The 21,194-nt window shown below is 39.4% G+C and overlaps 1 protein-coding gene across 1 annotated transcript in view; it reads left to right on the forward strand.

Moving 5' to 3' along the window:
- The first annotated feature begins 753 nt into the window (after nt 1–753).
- Nucleotides 754–21,194, forward strand: part of zbtb7c.S (zinc finger and BTB domain containing 7C S homeolog) — a 112,941-nt gene continuing 92,500 nt past the window's right edge. Inside the window, exon 1 of the mRNA XM_041580644.1 lies at nt 754–1,038. The gene's annotated coding sequence lies outside the window, so the exon portion shown is untranslated. The remainder of the gene's footprint in view (nt 1,039–21,194) is intronic.

The raw sequence follows: 21,194 nt of genomic DNA on the forward strand, positions 1-21,194 counted from the left end.
TCGAATTGGCTACTTCGACCTTCGACTACAACTTTGAACTAAAAATCGTTCGAATATTCGACTATTCGATAGTCAAAGTACTGTCTCTTTAAAAAAAACTTCGGCCACCTAAAACCTACCGAGCACCAATGTTAGCCTATGGGGAAGGTCCCCATAGGCTTTCTTAGTAATTTCTGATCAAAGGAAAATCGTTCGATAGATTAAAATCCTTCGAATAGTTTTTTCCTTCGACCGTTCGATCGAACGAAATGCGGTAAATCCCTCGACTTCGATATTCGAAGTCGAAGGATTTTACTTCGATGGACGAATATGGAGGGTTAATTAACCCTCTATATTCGACCCATAGTAAATGTGCCCCTTAGGTTTATTTTTATTGAATATAGTGGATTACTATGAATTCATATGATTATAGGCTTTGGGATTAGCCTATTCATTGCATGGAGAACTGGGGACTGAGCAAGAGAATAAAGGACGTGTTCAGACAGAGGTTCTTTTTATTATAATGACAAACAGTTGTGAGCAGCAGCGGTGCTTCCAGTCCAGGCACCCAGTGTGGTGAGGGGTAACTGCCGGGTCACCTTCCCAACGCCTGAGGGTGACGTGTGTCACATTTAATGAAAATAATGGAGAGAGAGAGATGGATCTGAGGAGATAAGTGCTCACACGTAGGGGGCATGAGGGAAAGGGAGGAAGAGAAGAAGGGAGGGGGGCTGAGCCAGTGTCTTGGTGGGAGATGAGGAGCGAGAGAGACCCCCCCATCTCTGTGACAGGGAACAAGTGAAGAAGGCGGCTGTGTGTGTGTGTGTGTGTGGGGGGGGGTGAGATCAGGAGGGATCAGGCAATGGGCACAGAGGTAGGCAGTGAGAGTAAAACATCCGGGCTATTGTGCTCAGTACATTTTAGCTGATCACTTCTGGAAGAGGAGACAGGAGGAGGCAGACATTATCAGCAGTGCTATCCTGGCAGGAGGCAGGCGGGCAGCAGGTGGGCAGCAGGTGGGCAGCAGGCTGCATGTGAAGCTCAGCACATCACAGGGAGGTAAGAACTTGCCTCATTCTCATGAATCTCTGCACCTCATTGATGCCCGTCCCTATGGAACCACTCATGAATAATGTGCCTTCTGCCCCTGCCCACAAAGTTCTCTATGGCAGCCGATCTAAGTTCAAGGAGATGCAGCTGGTTTTAAGTTTTTGGACAGGAGGTGATTATAATGGGCATTAATGAGACGTGGGACTGCTATATACCATCCCAGGGGGTGGCATTAATGATATATATGTGTAGTGCTCCCATATACCTTTCCAAGGAGGCGCTGCTTGTTAGGATTGGCACACACCTTACCAACAGGGGGCAGTATGTTAGGAATGGCGTTACTGATATGGAAATACAGGGGTACAGTAAATATTTGTATCCTGAAGGGTAATATGTTAAGGTAAGATCCTATATGGGGCTGATATATAACTTCCATATACTGTATGTATATATTGGTTATTAAAATTATAATAACAATATACATCATAGTGACATCACATCCTATTTAAAGGTTACGTTTTAACACACACATGGTAAGAAAGACAATATGGAAAGGGTTTCTCACTAAATAAAATCAGCCACATTGTATACATTACATAGTACAGCATGTTATGTTGCAGCATGTATCAAATAAATGTAATGTATACAATGTGAATGATTTTATCTAGTGAGAAACCCTTTCCATACTGTCTTGAGCTTCGAAACGTTGCAAGTTTTGAGATAAACATTTTTCTTTATTCACACATTTGCTCTGGACTTTATATATATATATATATCTCTATATCTCTATATCTCTCTCTCTCTCTATATCTATGTCTATATCTATATTATTTTTTTTGAGATTTTGTCATTACTGAGATGTAAACAAGTTAGACTGGTCATTAACCATTAAAGTTAGGTTGGCATATACCTTCCAAGGCTGCTCCAGTTTGTTTGTATCAATGTGATATTTGCCTTCCCAAGGGGGCCGGGTAGGTTTAGATGTCACAATATCTGGGTTGGAGGGGTCGGGTACAGTGTGCAGCTGGTGTAGTATATCAAATACTTGTTAATGGGGTGCAGTATGTTACGATATACTGGAACTCCTGTATAACTTCATAGGGGTTCCTGGAAACAAGGTAATTCCTTAGTAGGATATTGCATTTCTATCTATACAATGTGTAATATGGCACTGATATCTTCCAGAGGGGGTTCAGCATATAAAAAATAGTCATTAATGAGACGTGGAGATGAGATATATATACATTCCAGAGGGAACCAGAATAGTAGAAGGGAAACTAAAAAGATACAGGACTAGCAAATACCTCCCAAAGGGGTAAAGTGTGTTAGTTTGGGCATTAATGAGAAATTGAGGTTGACGTATATTAGGCTTATAACACATGAGTTCTATACTGTATACAAAGTACATTATTATAGGCAATAATGAGAGAGAGGAGATGGTCATGCATCTCCCCAGTTGGCGTGGCCCTTTATATATTTGATAACTACCTCCCCCTTCACATTGCTGAGTATCCATAATGTGGTAGTCAACTTGCCTGTTAATGATATATGAGACATAGGCATTAATGTACTACGCAATATGTTGATGCTATATAAATACATGTTAATGATAATAATAATAATGAGATGTGGAGATGATGATGACAATGCGTCTTGCCAGTGGTTCCGCTATATTACAAGGGGCATTGATAAGAAACGTTACTAGCGTTATACCTTAGCAACGGGGCAGTATGATGATGGAATAGGTGTCAATTATATGCAACTTCCTATTCTACATTCATTACATATTTTCAAGGGATTTGCAAATGTAATTGCTATTGAAAGCAGCATTTTTCTCTCTATGATCTCTGACTCTTGATTCAATATAGAAGAAGGCAGCCGATTAACGGGGTGGCTCACTTAAGTTAAGGTTTAGTACCTTATAGAATGTCCCCTTCCTTGCAGCTTTGCAATTGGTCTTAATTTTTTTAAAAACAGTTTGTGCATTATTTGCCTTCCTTATTTGCTTTTTTTGAGCTTTCCAATAGGGGTCACAGACCCCGGCAGACAAAAAAAATTGCTCCGCAATGTTATGATTTTATTGTCATTGTATATCTTACTATTCTGTCCCTGCATAGCCATATTCCAGTCTCTCATTTAGACCAATGCTTGGTTGCTAAGGTACATAAGATCCTAGCAACCAGATAGCTACTGAAATTCCAAACTCAAAATTGGTTAAGCAACAAGCTAAATAACAAGCTAAATAACGGAATAAAATCACAAAAAATTAAGACCACTTACAAACTGTCTGAGAATATCAATCTACATGATACTAAAAGTCAATTCAAAGGGGAACTACCCCTTTAACTGACCTAGAGGACAAGCTACAATGTTTCAAGCGTCAGAAGAGAAAACAGATGGCATGGTTGGGGTGTTTTTCTGCCAGTACAAAAATGCATTTATTTTGAAGCTCCAGCATGTGATTGCCATTGCTTCTTTCCTGGCACCAGATAGTAGTCCTGCCTTAATTTACAGCAGGGATTTTGGGTGTAGACTCAGCTATTTAAGTGCTTGCAGATATTAAACTGGTAATTTAGGCAGTGTGCTGTTGGGGAATATAGTCATGGTAATAGTGGTCACACTAGTAAGGTGCCACTACAGTTTCCATGGCAATTTGGTTAAGGGTGTTTCACCTTTAAGTAAGTAATGGAAGGGCTAATTCAAAGCAACTTTTCAATTTGTCTTTATTTTTTATTTTTTATAGTTTTTAAAAAAATTGCCTTCTTCTGACTCTTTCTAGCTTTCAAATGGGGGGTCACTGACCCCATCTAAAAAACAAGTGCTCTATAAAACCACCAATTTATTGTTATTTCTACTTTTTTATTACTCATATTTCTATTCAGGCCTCCCCTATTTATATGCCAGTCTGTTATTCAAATCAGTGCATGGTTACTAGGGTAATTTGGACCCTGGCAACAAAATTGCTGCAATAGCAAACTTGAGAGCTGCTGAATAAAAAGCTAAATAACTGAAAAACCACAAATTAAAAATCAAAACCGATTGCAAATTGTCTCAGAATATCACTCTCTACACTCTAAAACACTTTTTCTACTTTGGTTTTAAATGACCCCTGTGGTGTCACCAACTTTAGGCATCTCTGATATTTTATGGGCCTCACCTTTGATGCTTTAGACACAACCAAATGACTTCACCAAGGACTTTGGCACCATCAAGCCCATGATCTGTCCATGAAACACCTGGGTCTTTCAAATAGGATTGTCGCCCTAAATTGAAACAAATCCAAAAAGCCCCAACTGTGTACAGAATAAGGAAAGTCAGCACCCATGGGAGAGGAAAGTAGGGGCTTTGTATTCTAATGAACAAAAAGAGACCCTTTTGATCATTTATGAAGTGTCACAAACACCTTGTAATAAAGCTGAGATCACCCCGTTTGTTGTATGACGCTGCAGGTATGGGACCTGTTATCCAGAATGCCCGGGACCTGGGGTTTTCCAGATAACGGATCTTTCCTTAATTTGGATCTCCATACCTTAAGTCTGCTAGAAAATCATATAAACATTAAATAAACCCAATAGGCTGGTTTTGCTTCCAATAAGGATTAATTATATCTTAGTTGGGATCAAGTAAAAGCTACTGTTTAATTATTACATAGAAAAAGGAAATCAGTTAAAAATTTTGGATTATTTCATGATACAGGTATGGGACCTGTTATCCAGAATGCTTGGGAAGTGGGGTTTCTGGATAACAGATCTTTCCTTAATTTGGATCTTCATACCTTAAGTCTACTAGAAAATCATGTAAACATTAAATAAATCCGATAGGCTGGTTTTGGTTCCAATAAGGATTATTTATATCCTGTCTTATTACAGAGAAAAAGGAAATCATTTTTAAAAATCCGGATTATTTGGATAAAATGGAGTCTATGGGAGATGGCTATTCAGAGTTTTCGGGATTCCACTCTCCGGCCCTTAGAACAAAGAGGGTTTTTATTGATCTTTAATGCAAAAGGAGAAGATGAAAGAACAGACTCTCAGGACTGTTGTAAAATAATCCACATTTCTAGGAAACTGTGAGGATTTCCGGTAGAATATAAATATATACAGTGTCTCTATATACTGTATCTGAACTGTATCTTCTGTATCTACCGTATGGTTCATGTGTTTACAGAGGCCAAAGTCATAGGGAAACAACCAACATACAGCATTGCAGTTTTACACCCAACTCTATCAGCAATGATTTATATTGTGCCGACACAAGGGAGTATATATTAGACATAGAGATTACATATAAATACTGACTTAATATTAATTTAATATTAATAGCTACAAGTATTCGCTGTAACTGACGTGATCGGAACAAAACCACACTAAACAATTATCCCCCCGAGTTAAAAATCATTGAATTTAATTTTCTTTCTATTTAATCTCAATTTTGTAAGGAAGCTGCTTTATGTTCTTATTGTTTTTGTGTTTCTTTCCCTAAAGGGTGAATTTAGAAAATACAAACATATGGATGTTTGTATCCAAAAATATCTCACCTCTGTCCATTTATTGCCCAGATGTTATTAGCAGGGTACAACTGGGATTTTCTTTATGATCATACTGTAATGTCTGATCCCTGAGGTGCCTAAACACTCATCAAATTCCTACTGCCTGTACTGTACGTGGGTACAATAATCTGACTAAGCACGGGAACAGCTTCTTGAGTGTGAATGGATACTGTAACATAAGTATAAATACATACAGACCATACACTGTAACCTGACTGTGCACAGTTACAGTAACCTTGGATACAGTAACCTTATCAAACACAGATACAGTAACCTGTGATACAGTAACCTGACCATACACAGAAACTGTAACCTGACTGTGCACAGATACAGTAACCTGATCAAACACAGATACAGTAACCTGACCATACACAAACTGTAACCTGGGATACAGTAACCTGACCATACACAAACTGTAACCTGGGATACAGTAACCTGACCATACACAGAAACTGTAACCTGAGATACAGTAACCTGACTGTCAGAGATACAGTAACCTGACCATACATGTAAACTGTAACCTGGGTTACAGTAAGTTGACTGTGAATAGATACAGTAACCTGTGAAGATGGGCTATTTTCACTGCTCTTATAACCTACCTTTATAAACAGGGCAATCTCGAGCAGCTCATTATCAGGGGTTTCTCGGTGGACCGGTAATTCGTTTTATCAGCTCCTCTGAAGTTCAGTGGGGCTGGAAGTGTCCTGAAGTGCTCAAGTGAAACTTTCTGTTTGTGACCGTTTTTCTAATATTGAAGTTAAAACTTTCTTTTTTCACCTTTGTTTGTGCTTCACGAATGATCAACTAGTAGGTAGAGAGGTGCTGCTGGGACAAAAGGCTGAACTGGTTAGATGGATTTTTTTCAACCTCAGCTACTGTGATACAAACTCACCAATCATTTTACTGAAAAGCTGAAAACCGCAAACCCTGCAACTATTGGGGGCCCAGAAACTATAGGGGGGCCCATGGGACTAATAAGCAGCTGCAATAGATATTCATGGAAAATGTCATGTTACCAAAGTTTAGGGGCCCCGATGATGTTGCTGTGGGGGCCAAAGACTAGTCATTTCACTGCTTATAAATTCCTGTAGGAGATGCCCTTATAATTTAGTACTTAGATCCCAATATAAACAGCTGCTACTCTGTAATAAGGAAATCATTTGATTCATTCATGTGCTAATTAGTCAGACAGTTCATTGGGGGACAGTGGTATCGGCCTAAGTTTAATCCTACCCCGCGGTGTGTGCGCCCCCCTGATGTGGCAGCCCCCAGTGTGTCTGGACCCCCCCCCAGTCCAACGACCCGAACAGCAACTCCCATTTATGGGATCCATTATCCGGAAACCCATTATACAGAAAGATCCGAATTAAAGAAAGGCCGTCTCCCTGAAAAACTATTTTTTTCTGATCTTTAAAGTAAAAAAAGTCTGACCAAACTAGAATCCACAACTTGACCTTATTTATTATTTTAAAATCTCTATAAAATTGGTTAGGAAAAAAACTCTAAAAATTCAGGTTTTCCCCCCGAATACTAATATTTTTCGTGAAATCGATTGAAACCCCTGTTTTTTCGGATCTTTAGACAAAACTCTACAGGAGCCTGACAGCTTGGAGATGGAGGATTTTTGGATTTTGACTTTTAGCAGCCTCTGGTTTAATAAATCACAAAAAAATTCAAGTTTATTTTTCCATAAAAAATTCAGATTTTATAGGTTTTTGGCATTCCCTCCTTAGACTCCATTTTATCCAAACAATCCAAATTTTTAAAAATTTAATTTATAAATTACATTTAATTACATGTAATAATAAAACAGTAACTTGTACTTGATCCCAACTAAGATTTAATTAATCCTTAATGGAAGCCAAACCCGCCTATTGGGTTTATTTAGGGGCAAATTTATCAAAGGTTGAATTTCAAAGTAATGGGAGTTTTTTTTGAACTCCCAAACCTTCAAAGTTCGAATTAAAAATGACCGATCAATATTTATCAAAAAATCTATTTTTTTTTTGAGGGAATAGGTCTGTTTTCGATCCAATTCGAATTGTATGAATTGAAGTAACAACGCATTTGATTGAATTCGGTTAGAAGTTTTCCCAAAAAAACCTTAGATTTTTCAATGTCCACCAATTGACTCCAAATAGGTTCTAGGATGTCCCCATATGCTAAAACAGCAATTTGGCAGGTTTTAGATGGCGAATGGTCGAAGTCGAATTTTTAAAGAGAGAGTACATGATAAATGTCGATATTCGAATTTTCCAATTCGAATGGAATTTGAGCTGTTCCCTAGTTGAAGTACACAAAAAATAGCTCGAAATTCAATTTTTTTAAATTCGATTTTTACCTTTGACTTTGATGAATCTGCCCTATGTTTACATGATTTTCTAATAGACTTAATGTATGAAGATCCAAAAAGATCCGTTATCTGGAAAGCCGCAGCAATCTGGATAACAGGTCCCATACCTATTTGTATAACCAGCTGGCAGTTGTATTCCCTGTTCCCCACTGCTCTACACAGGAGTTTATAGAGGAGAGATCAGTGAATGTTATAATGGTGGGACGGTTTCAGGTCGGAGGGAGGACGTTGTATCTAGGACAGTATAATCTTGGAGTGTATTTATATTCATAACCTGTTCATCTACTGAGCAGAGAACTGGCAGAGCTTTTACACAATGTTCTAAGTATTATAGTTTAAAGGCAATTTAACTGATTATTAAAGGGGACACAAACCCATATAGATTTGCTTTAAATTGATCATTGGACCATTTATGCAGTTTCATTTAATTTATACATTTTAACAAATTTTTCTATACTCTTTTTAATTTTCAATTTTATTTTACTTCTGGAGCTAGCATAGTAGTTCTTCTTGATGGATGCCCAACTAGAAGTTCTATATACAGGGATTATCCAGAAACCCATTATCCAGAAAGCTCCAAATTACAGAACGGCCGTCTCCCATAGACTCCATTTTATCCAAATAATCCAAATTCTTTAAAATCATTTCCTTTACCTCTGTAAAAATAAAACAGTAGTTTGTACTTGATCCCAACTTGGATATAATTAATCCTTATTGGAGGCAAAACCAGCCTATTGGGTTTATTTAATTTTTTAATGATTATTTAGTAGACATCATGGGGCAGATTTATCAAGAGTCAAAGTGAAAATTTGAATTTTTAAATTCGAATTTCAAGGCAATTTTAATGTACTTCGACTGGGGAATAGAATTTGAAAATAAATTGAAAATAAAAATTTTTCATGTACTGTCTCTTTACAAATTCGACTTCGACTATTCGACTGCCGAATTGCTGTTCAAGCCTATGGGGGATCGATTAGAACCTACTTTGAGTTATTTGGTGGACTAATATGGTGGAAAATACTTTGATTAGAATTCGATTGAATACGATCTGAAGTTGAATCGATCGAATACAGCCTGTTCATCCGAAATTAAAAATTTTTTTTTTTTTAATACATTTCGTTTGGTCTTTTCTTATTCGAATTTCCAGGTGAAACTCCCATCACCTCGAAATTCTACCCTTGATAAATCTGCCCCATATGCTGATCCAATTAAAGAAAGATCCCTTATTCAGAAAACCCCCAGGTCCTTAGCATTCTGCATATCAGGTTCCATACCTGTATAAGGAATTGTTCAATGACTTTACAAAGGCATCCTTTTATAACATGGCAGTTTGGAGCTGTGCTGGCAGTTGGGGGGATTGAGCCTCATCCCTCAATCATAATTTAGCACCATAATCTGTGAGGAGAAGGAAATAAGTAGGAAAAGGAGCATAAAATATGGGTATGGAGAAGAAATCAAGAAAGAAGGTGAATAAAGAAATAAAGGAGAATGATCATTGAGTCCCAGGTTCCCTTTAGATTCCTCCTCCGCCCCCAGTTCCATTGATCACAAAGATTAAAAAACATTCCACTCCCTCCCGTTTGTTTGCCAGTGCCCCTCTGTGCGGCCAGAAAGTGAAGCTTTATGTGGATTTACCGATTGCTTTGCCTCTTTAGTAATGAACGTTATATCTCACATCAGCTCCGGGACTTCTGCGCAGCCCTGATTTGCTGTGGGAATAAGTTCATTAAAGGTGAAGGATGGGTGAAATTAATGCCGCCATAAAGGTGAAGTATTGGCGCGGTAATTCCGCAGGTCGCCCGACAGATCCTGCATTTCCTGCGCTGCTTATTTCCATGGGCAGACAAGAGGCAAAAATAGGAAAGAATCTTATTTAAAGGGGAACTATCGCGAAAATAAAAATATAATATTAGCTTCAGAATACCGAAGTAAGAAACTTTCGAAATACAATCGATTAAATATTCTGCATTGTTTCTGAAATAATCAAGTTTATCTTCACTATTCCTCTCTCAGCATCTGTTTCACTTCATTCTCTCTTCATGCAGCAGTTGGGTGTCAGATATTTATTGACAGTTAGATCCAATATATCTTATAGGGCATACCTCCCAACTGTCCCTTTTTCGGAGGGACAGTCCCTCTTTTGACAGCTTAACCCGCAGTCCCTCATTTGTACTGGAAAGTCCCTCTTTTCTCTGCACTGAACAGCCAGAAAAAGAAACAAAGTTTCTCACTTAATTGGCTTTTAGCAGAGAGCCCAGAACAGCTAACAGGTGCAAATAAGATACTTTGTAACAATTTTGAGACACAAAAACACAGTTTAGATAAGGAGAAATATTTTCAAACTTTCATAACCTGCCACATTTTGTAAAACAAACATGGTAATTAGGGGATGTGGCCACAGAAAGGGGTGTGGTCAAAAATTGCTGCGCTACAGGCGGAAAAAAAATTTTTGTCCCTCTTTTTACTTCCAAAATGTTGGGAGGTATGTTATAGGGGGGCTCCTTTCCTAGCAGATGTATTAGAGATCACTCAAATAACTGATTCCAGTACAGACAAAATGTAACAAAATAACTGCCTGTAGCACAAATTCTGCATGTAGAGAGACATGGGGGCACATTTACCTAGGGTCGAAGTTAAATCCTTCGACTTTGAAGATCGAACGATTAAATCCTTCTAATCAAACGATTCAAATGATTTTAATCCATCGATCGAAGGATATTCCTTCGATCAGGAAATTGTTAGGAAGCCTATGGGGACCTTCCCCATAGGCTAACTTTGGCCTCGGTAGATTTTAGGTGGCGAACTAGGGGGTCGAAGAATTTTTTAAAGAGACAGTACTTCGACTATCGAATGGTCGAATAGTCAAACGATTTTTAGTTTGAATCGTTCGATTCGAAGTCGAAGGTCATAGTCGAAGGTCGAAGTAGCCCATTCGATGGTCGAAGTAGCCATATTTGACCATTCAAACTATTTTTCCTCTATTCCTTCACTCCAGCTAAGTGAATGGGCCCCATGATGTCTGGTGAGTTTAATAGAGTGAGCTCTAATACATCTTCTAGGCAAAAGGAGCCCCCCTATAAGATATATTGGATCTAACTGTCAGTGAATATCTGACACCCAACTGCTGCATGAAGAGAGAATGAAGAGAAACAGATGCTGAGAGAGGGATAGTGAAGATAAATTTGATTATTTCAGAAACAATGCAGAATATTTAATTGATTGTATTTAGAAAGTTTCTTATTTCAGTATGAGGAAGCTTATTTTAAATTCTCATTTTTCCTTTAACTCAGTGCCATATCTCGTGGGCTCTTGCTGTAGCCAATGTCTCAGGTTTAAGGGCAGGTGTGGGCAGCAGATGTAGGTCACTGTGCTTACGCTGCATCATTTCTAAGTCATAAATCAGTAAAGGAAACAAATTAAAGGAACCATCTCCCATTGTGTCATTTCCTTTGGTTTATATCAGCCGTCTCCTCCGCCCCAGTCGCCTCCCTGAGCCGGAAAACAGAGGCTTGGCCGACCTTGATAAAGGGCTTCCTATTCTTTTCCTGTATTTATCAGCTTTCTCCAAGCGTGCCGGGAGCTCTCTCTAAACAACGTTTAATTGGGGGACTCGTGTAATAAATATTGATTTTATCGGGGGGGGGGGGGTTCAGAGTCGCTGGTCAAATTTTTTGTCTGGAGATGTTGCTACAGGCCATAGCTTTAAAGGGGAAGTGTTGCAGAGATGCTCCAGATAATTAAATTGGGAGGTTGCAATTTGTGGGGGATGCATCCTTTAGATGTTATTGCAGTTGCTTTAGTAGCTTTGTCACTTGCAGGTGACTGCAATAGAATATATAGAGCCTAAGGTTAAGTATCTGCTGAGATATGAAACGCGTAAGGCTTTGCCTTAATAGAACCTAATAAATACACTGGATTTTTTATTAGCGTTTAGTGTAGAGGAATGGTCCCTTGAGTGCCGGCTCAACTATATTAAGGTTTGTAACAGAACAGTGCTGACAGTTGTGTGGACGGAGAGCTCAAAACATGGCAAAACTTGGGGTTGTTCACCTTTCAATTAACTGTTAGTATGATATAGAGAGGGATATTCTGAGACAATTTGCCATTGGTTTTCATTTTTTTGTAATATTTGAGTTATTTAGCTTCTCATTCAGAAGCTCTTCAATTTGAGCCATCTGGTTGCTAGAGTCCAAATTCCCCTAGCAACCATGCACTGATTTTAATAAGATACTGGAATATGAATAGGAGAGGTACTGACTTGCCTCTCAACATTTTGGAAGTAGAAAGAGGGACAAAAAGATTTGTCGCCTGGAGTATGTTGACATTTTTGACCATGTCCATTTTGTGGCCACACCCCTTAATTACCATGTTTGTTAACAAAATTTGGCAGGTTATGAAAGTTTGAACACATTTCTGTGGTTTTTATGTTATTACAGTTTTACTAATGAAGGTGAATTGCCTTAAAGGGGTTGTTCACCTTTAAATTAACCGTTAGTATGATGTAGAAAGGGATATTCTGAGACAATTTGCAATTGGATTTCATTTTTTATTATTTGTGGTTTTTCAGTTATTTAGCTTTTTATTCAGCAGCTCTCCAGTTTGCAGTTTCAGCCATATGGTTGCTAGGGTCCTAATTCCCCTAGCAACCATGCATTGATTTGAACATGAAAAGGAGAGTGGCCTGAACAGAAAGAGGAGTAATAACATTTGTACCCTTCCAGGGCATTCATTCTTACGATGGGGGTCAGCGAACCCCCATTTAAAAGCTGGAAAAAGTCAGAAGAAGTAGGCAAATATTTCAAAAACTATAAAGAAGGAAAAATAAAGGCCAATTGAAAAGTTACATAGTTACATAGTTACATAGTTAAATTGGGTTGAAAAAAGACAAAGTCCATCAAGTTCAACCCCTCCAAATGAAAACCCAGCATCCATACACACACCCCTCCCTACTTTTAATTAAAATTCTATATACCCATACCTATACTAACTATAGAGTTTAGTATCACAATAGCCTTTGTATTATGTCTGTCCAAAAAATCATCCAAGTCCCTCTTATAGTCATTAACTGAATCAGCATCACAACATCACCCGGCAGTGCATTCCACAACCTCACTGTCCTGACTGTGAAGAACCCCCTACGTTGCTTCAAATGAAAGTTCTTTTCTTCTAGTCTGAAGGGGAGGCCTCTGGTACGGTGATTCACTTTATGGGTAAAAAGGTCCCCTGCTATTTGTCTATAATGTCCTCTAATGTACTTGTAAAGTCTAATCATGTCCCCTCGCAAGCGCCTTTTTTCCAGAGAAATCAACCCCAACCTTGACAGTCTCCCCTCATAATTTAACTCTTCCCTCCCTCTAACCAGTTTAGTTGCACTTAGTCTCTGCACTCTCTCCAGCTCATTTATATCCCTCTTAAGGACTGGAGTCCAAAACTGCCCCCCATACTCCAGATGAGGCCTCACCAGGGACCTATAAAGAGACATAATTATGTTTTCATCCCTTGAGTTAATGCCTTTTTTATACAAGAACTTTATTTGCTTTAGTAGCCACAGAATGACACTGCCCAGAATTAGACAACTTGTTATCTACAAAGACCCCAAGATCCTTCTCATTTAAGGAAACTCCCAACACACTGCCATTTAGTGTATAACTTGCATTTATATTATTTTTGCCAAAGTGCATAACCTGCATTTATCAACATTGAAACTCATTTTCCAGTTTGCTGCCCAGTTTTCCAGTTTAGACAAATCACTGTGCAAAGTGGCAGCATCCTGCATGGAACCTATAGTTCTGCACAATTTAGTATCATCAGCAAAAATAGAAACAGTACTTTCAATGGCCACCTCCAGGTCATTAATAAACAAGTTGAAAAGCAAGGGACCTAGTACAGAGCCCTGCGGTACTCCACTAACAACACTGGTCCAATTAGAAAATGTTCCATTTACCACCACTGTTTGTAGTCTATCTTTTAGCCAGTTCTCTATCCAGGTACAAATACTATGTTCCAGGCCAACATTCCTTCATTTAACCAGTAACCTTTTGTGTGGCACTGTATCAAATGCTTTAGCAAAGTCTAAGTACATCACATCCACTGCCATCCCAGAATCGAGGTCTCTACTTACCTTCTCATAAAAAGAAATTAAGTTAGTTGCTTAGAATTAGCCATTCTATGACATACTAAAAGTTTTTGAAAGCAGGAGTGGTTCACCTCTAGGTTAACTTTAGTATGTTATAGAAAAGCCAACTCTAAGCAACTTTTCAATTGGCCTTCATTATTTATTTTTTTTATAGTTTTTGAATTATTTCCTTTCTTCTTCTGACTCTTTCCAGTTTTCAAATGGGGGGTCACCATCTAAAAACAAATGCTCTGTACGGCTACAAATGTATTGTTATTGCTACTTTTTATTCCTCATCTTTCTATTCAGGCCTCTCCTATTCATAATCCAGCCTCTTATTCAAATCAATGCATGGTTGCTAGGGGAATTTGGACCGTAGCAACCAGATGGATGAAATCACAAACCACAGAGCTGCTGAATACAAAGCTAAATAACTCAAAACCCGCAAATAATAAAAAATTAAAACCAATTACTACATTGTCAGATCCAGCAGTGCAAAAAATGGACAGACAGACACTACTTTTAATAACAACTATATCGACATATAACTTGAAAAAACATTGAAATGTTGTAATGAATGTATATTGGGAAGTTGCTTAGAACTAAATATTTTTTTATCATCAGATGTATTTTTATTTTTGGGTTTATATCCCCTTTAATTTTCAGGTTTCTTACACAGAGAGGGAAGGAGAAGTTTAGCAACCAACGTCTTCCTACTTTTTGTGTCTGACGCTCCTCTGATGTTTTCTTTATGGCGCTCACCTGCTGCTAGTTGCTAAGCAACCGTGTCACAACCCCAAAATATAGACATCGCTCGGCCGCTAAGCTTTGCTATTTGTAACATTTATTTATGGAGGAAATAGACAAAAAGCAAAAAAAAATAAAATAAAAAGCCGTTTAATGATAATAAACAAGAGATGTTGTCGCCGGAATACGGGAAATGTGCGTCGTTTGAATGACTCAGTTATAAAGGGACCCGGGGATAACGGGATGATATTTACTCCTGTAACAGATAAATCACCACTAAACTGACTGCATTTAGTCGCCAAAAATGACTTTTATTATTAGGTTTCGATTTCGTTTTCTTTTCCTTTATTTCCATTTTTTTCTTTTGAAGATTCCAGTATGAAAATTAAAGGAAAACTGAACCCACTTAACTATCATAAAGCTCCTGCACAGCCCCTCCCCCCAGCTGTCATGACTTTACACGTCAAAACAGGCCCAACTGCATTTACAGGTATGGGATCTGTTATTTGGAAAATTATCCAGAAACCTAAACATAGACTCCATTTTATCAATATAATCCACATTTTAAAAAATGATTTCCTTTTTCTGTGTAATAATAAAACAGTCGCTTGTACTTGATCCCAACTAAGATATAATTAATCCTTATTGGAGGCAAAACCAGCCTATTGGGTTTATTTAATGTTTATATGATTTTCTAGTGTGAAGAGTCTAATTATGGAAAGATCCATTATTCAGAAAACCCCAGGTCCTGAGCATTCTGGATAACAGGTCCCCATACATGTAGAACCATTAGAACCTCTGTAACTACACCTGAATTCCTGTCTAGAGAAATAAGAAAAATCCTCTTATATTCTGTTACGCCCACAGCACTCATGCTTTTAGTCTGGGACTCACAGCATGAGTGAACAATTTGTTATATATTACAAGGGACAATATACCCCTATCACTGTATGATAAGGGATAATGTACCCCCTACTCTAAATAATAAGGATACTAGAAGTCACTGAGGGGTTGTTCTGTGACCATATAAAGGCACAAGGTTGCAGGCTGAGTTATACAGGGAACTCTGAGTATCACTCATGTATTATAAGGGATAATGTACCCCCTACTGTAAATGATAAGGATATTAGAAGTCACTGAGGGGTTGTTCTGTGACCATATAAAGGCACAAGGCTGCAGGCTGAGTTATACAGGGAACTCTGAGTATCACTCATGTATTATAAGGGATAATGTACCCCCTACTGTAAATGATAAGGATATTAGAAGTCACTAGGGGGTTGTTCTGTGACCATATAAAGGCACAAGGCTGCAGGCTGAGTTATACAGGGAACTCTGAGTATCACTCATGTATTATAAAGGATAATGTACCCCCTACTGTAAATGATAAGGATATTAGAAGTCACTAGGGGGTTGTTCTGTGACCATATAAAGGCACAAGGCTGCAGGCTGAGTTATACAGGGAACTCTGAGTATCACTCATGTATTATAAGGGATAATGTACCCCCTACTGTAAATGATAAGGATATTAGAAGTCACTGAGGGGTTGTTCTGTGACCATATAAAGGCACAAGGCTGCAGGCTGAGTTATACAGGGAACTCTGAGTATCACTCATGTATTATAAGGGATAATGTACCCCCTACTGTAAATGATAAGGATATTAGAAGTCACTGAAGGGTTATTCTGTGACCATATAAAGACACAAGGCTGCAGGCTGAGTTATACAGGGAACTCTGGGTATCACTCATGTATTATAAGGGATAATGTACCCCCTACTGTAAATGATAAGGATATTAGAAATCACTGAGGGATCTGTGACCATATAAAGGCACAAGGCTGCAGGCTGAGTTATACAAGGAACTCTGAGTATCACTCATGTATTATAAGGGATATTGTACCCCCTACTGTAAATGATAAGGATATTAGAAGTCACTGAGGGGTTGTTCTGTGACCATATAAAGGCACAAGGCTGCAGGCTGAGTTATACAGGGTACTCTGAGTTACAAGTACCTGGAGAAAAATTGAGTCTCCCCCAAAGCTGAAAGTCGAAGCTGAAAAAGTGGCTCCTTTATACAAAACAAGGCAAGATGAAGATTTTTTCATTTATAAATAACAAGGAAAATCAATACTAATTGTGGTTCAGTGGCCCTTCAAGGTGTCAGCAGAAAAGCAGGAGACAGTAACGGGAAGACACAGGAATAATCAAGGGCACATTTATTTTCCTGTGCATTTTAGAGGCAGGGGAAACAGATGTATTTTCTTAGTAAATAATGCCGTGTATGAGGCAGTTGCTGGTGACAGATGAGTCAGATCACTATCACGCTAAGAGCCGCTTATTAAAGTGACTTTGCCTATTATTTCCCATTTGCTTATCACACACAAAATGACACTGTTTAGCCACAGTCATAAATAACAGCGTCTCCCAATCCGAGCGAAGGCCAGAGGGAAGGGGAGCAGTAAATTAAAGAGCTGGGCAATGTCGGAGCTGAGTTACACTGGGATTAGATATACCAACCCCCCCCCCGCACAATATGCACAAGAATGACCCCCAAACACAGAGCGAGGTCCATACAGAATGGGCTGCTGAGATGGGAGGAAGAATTTGATCTCGACCCTCTGTGGGATGAATTGGAACCCCGACTGTGAGCCGGGCCTGATCCCCAACATCACTAATGCTCTTGTGGCTGAATGGGAGCAAATCCCACCGGGCCAGACATGTTGTATTTATAAATGGTGGGTCCCCTGGCACTGCAGAAACACCAAACTTTGTGAAAAACTTCATTTTTCCATATTTACTATTGTAAGACGTGCCGGGAGATTGCCAACATCTCTTACCTCCCGGCGCGTCTCTCGAAGATTGATGGTGCGCAGGCACTTCCGGGTTCTCGGCCCTAGTGATGCTGGCGTTTGACGCAGTAGTAGTACTTATCTGTTATCTACTGTGTATCCTGTGCTTGAATGGCTGCCCCATGGCTACACAGCAGCTTGTTTATATAAACTATAGTAGTACTTATCTGTTATCTACTGTGTATCCTGTGCTTGAATGGCTGCCCCATGGCTACACAGCAGCTTGTTTATATAAACTATAGTAGTACTTATCTGTTATCTACTGTGTATCCTGTGCTTGAATGGCTGCCCCCATGGTTACACAGCAGCTTGTTTATATAAACTATAGTAGTACTTATCTGTTATCTACTGTGTATCCTGTGCTTGAATGGCTGCCCCCATGGCTACACATCAGCTTGTTTATATAAACTATAGTAGTACTTATCTGTTATCTACTGTGTATCCTGTGCTTGAATGGCTGCCCCCATGGCTACACAGCAGCTTGTTTATATAAACTATAGTAGTACTTATCTGTTATCTACTGTGTATCCTGTGCTTGAATGGCTGCCCCCATGGTTACACAGCAGCTTGTTTATATAAACTATAGTAGTACTTATCTGTTATCTACTGTGTATCCTGTGCTTGAATGGCTGCCCCCATGGCTACACAGCAGCTTGTTTATATAAACTATAGTAGTACTTATCTGTTATCTACTGTGTATCCTGTGCTTGAATGGCTGCCCCCATGGCTACACAGCAGCTTGTTTATATAAACTATAGTAGTACTTATCTGTTATCTACTGTGTATCCTGTGCTTGAATGGCTGCCCCCATGGCTACACAGCAGCTTGTTTATATAAACTATAGTAGTACTTATCTGTTATCTACTGTGTATCCTGTGCTTGAATGGCTGCCCCCATGGTTACACAGCAGCTTGTTTATATAAACTATAGTAGTACTTATCTGTTATCTACTGTGTATCCTGTGCTTGAATGGCTGCCCCCATGGCTACACAGCAGCTTGTTTATATAAACTATAGTAGTACTTATCTGTTATCTACTGTGTATCCTGTGCTTGAATGGCTGCCCCCATGGCTACACAGCAGCTTGTTTATATAAACTATAGTAGTACTTATCTGTTATCTACTGTGTATCCTGTGCTTGAATGGCTGCCCCCATGGCTACACAGCAGCTTGTTTATATAAACTATAATGGTGTTTCTGAAAGAAATTCATCAGTTTTACCAGTACAGGGCAGCACAACATTATATTTTCATTAGTTTAAAGGACAAGGAAAGGCAAAAAAATAAAATCCCATTTTTACTTTCTTTAATGAAAAATAAACCTATCTCCAATATACTTTAATCAAAAAATGTGTACAGTTTTTATAAGAAACCTGACTGTATGCAGTGAAATTCTCCCTTCATTTATTGCTGTGGATAGGAATTGTCAGACGGTCCCTAACTGCTGAGCAGGGAAACAATCATACTTATGAACAGCAGGGGGAGCCCCCGCCTTACTTCCCAGCCATGCAGAACTCAAGCGGCTTTGTTTATGACGATCCCTAAGCAGCCCAGACCACACTGAGCATGTGCACAGTCTTAGTCTTGCAAAGATGTATAACAAAGTTACAAGATGGTGACCCCCTGTGGCCAACTTTGAAAGCATAAATCATTTGTTTGATTAGGCTTGTGGTGCAGTAAGTTCATGCTTATATTTAGTATACAAAATACAGCATTTCTAGCCTTATTCTATTTTAGACTTTCCTTGACCTTTAAAGGAGAAGGAAAGCTACCAAAGCAGTTTATTGCCAACAGATTAGCCACAATAGGGCAAACTATAACACTGTTTACTCTGTAGAATACTTTATACCTGAGTAATTGTAGGTAAAGTTGCTGTACCATGTTAGCCAGTAAAAATGTTACAGGGCAACCTTTTTGAAATAAAAAAATAACAAAAGTGGTATTGGCTAAAGGTATCACCTTTATACCACTTTTGTAATTTTTTTTTATTTCAAAAAGGTTGCCCTGTAACATCACAGCTGAGTAAACATCTCTAGAAACTCTCTGTTTGTTTAGTATAGCAGCTGCCATATTAGCTTGGTGTGACATCACTTCCTGCCTGAGTCTCTCCCTGCTCACTCATAGCTCTGGGCTCAGATTACAGCAGGGAGGGGAGGAGGAGGGATTGAGGAGCAAACTGAGCATGCTCAAGCCCTAGCCCTGGAGGATTAAGCTGAAAACAGGAAGTCTGATACAGAAGCCCATGAGTACACAATAGAAGGAAAGAAATGTGGTGTTTCTTTTGACAGAGGACTCAGAGCAGCATTACTTTGAGGGTTTACTGGTGTATTTGTATAGATCTTTCTGATAAAGCTTAATTAGTTTTAGAGTTTCCTTCTCCTTTAAATACTTTCATTTGTTGGTGGAATCACTCAAACCTGAAAAACACCAGATTTCACCGTTAAATTATATAATAACCCTAAGGATTCACTTAGTTTTGCCACACGCAGATTTGTTATTGGATCATTTTCCTTTCAATAAATACAATAATTGGGATTTCATATGATTTTCTTCATCTACTTTAAGGACTTGTTTGAAATCCATATGTTTTCGGTCACATTCATATAATAATAGAAACAATTTTAAAGGGTTCACTTTATATAAATTAAACCAATCTGCCTGAGAGAGGAAATGTATAAACACAGATTTTAAAAAAGAGCTTTTTTTGCCCCAATGATGCTATTTTGGTATTTTGGTGACTTCTGTGGGTGTTGGACAGGAAATGCTGGGTGGGTGCTGAAAGGCCTTGGGGTGGGTAGGGGGGACACAAAGCTGAATATACAGACTGGGAAGGAAATGAGCTCAGAGTTCAGACAAGGGATGTTGCTTTGTGCAAATCATCATCAGAGAGTCTTCTAGATTCCATTAGTGCAGCACCCCCACTACTAACCAATGACCCCCCCTTCTGGCACACTGACAAATTAGCCTCCTTAGAGAATCCCAATCCCAGGACTGGAACTAGGGGTCGGCAGAAGAGGCAGCTGACTAGGGTGCAAATATAGGGGCTGGTGGGAAGCTACCTCTAAACTTGTATTCTGCCTTGCCCTAGTCTGTGTTTGCACCCCTCAGTCTTCCCTCCTGTCACCCTCCCCTCCTGTCAACCTCCCCCTCCGTTGCTCTCCCTCCTTTCACCCTCCCCTCCGTTGCTGTCCCCTCCCTCCTGTTACCCTCCCTTCTGTTGCTCTTCCCTCCCTCCTCTCCTATCTGTAGCTCTCCCCTCCCTCCTATCACCCTCCCCTCCACCACTCTCCCCTCCCTCCTCTCCGTCGCTCTCCCCTACCTCCTGTTACCTCCCCTTCATCGATCTCCCCTCCCTGCCCTCCGTCGCTCTCCCCTCCCTCCTGTCACCTTCCCCTCCGTCACTTTCCCCTCCCCTATGTCGCTCTCCCCTCCCTACTATTACCCTCCCCTCCATTACTCTCACCTCCCTCCTCTCCCCTCTGTTGCTCTCCCCTCCCTCCTGTCACCCTCCCCTCTGTCACTCTCCCCTCCCCTATGTCGCTCTCCCCTCCCTCCTGT

Source organism: Xenopus laevis, chromosome 1S, assembly GCF_017654675.1.
Source record: "Xenopus laevis strain J_2021 chromosome 1S, Xenopus_laevis_v10.1, whole genome shotgun sequence".
Taxonomy (NCBI): Eukaryota; Metazoa; Chordata; class Amphibia; order Anura; family Pipidae; genus Xenopus; species Xenopus laevis.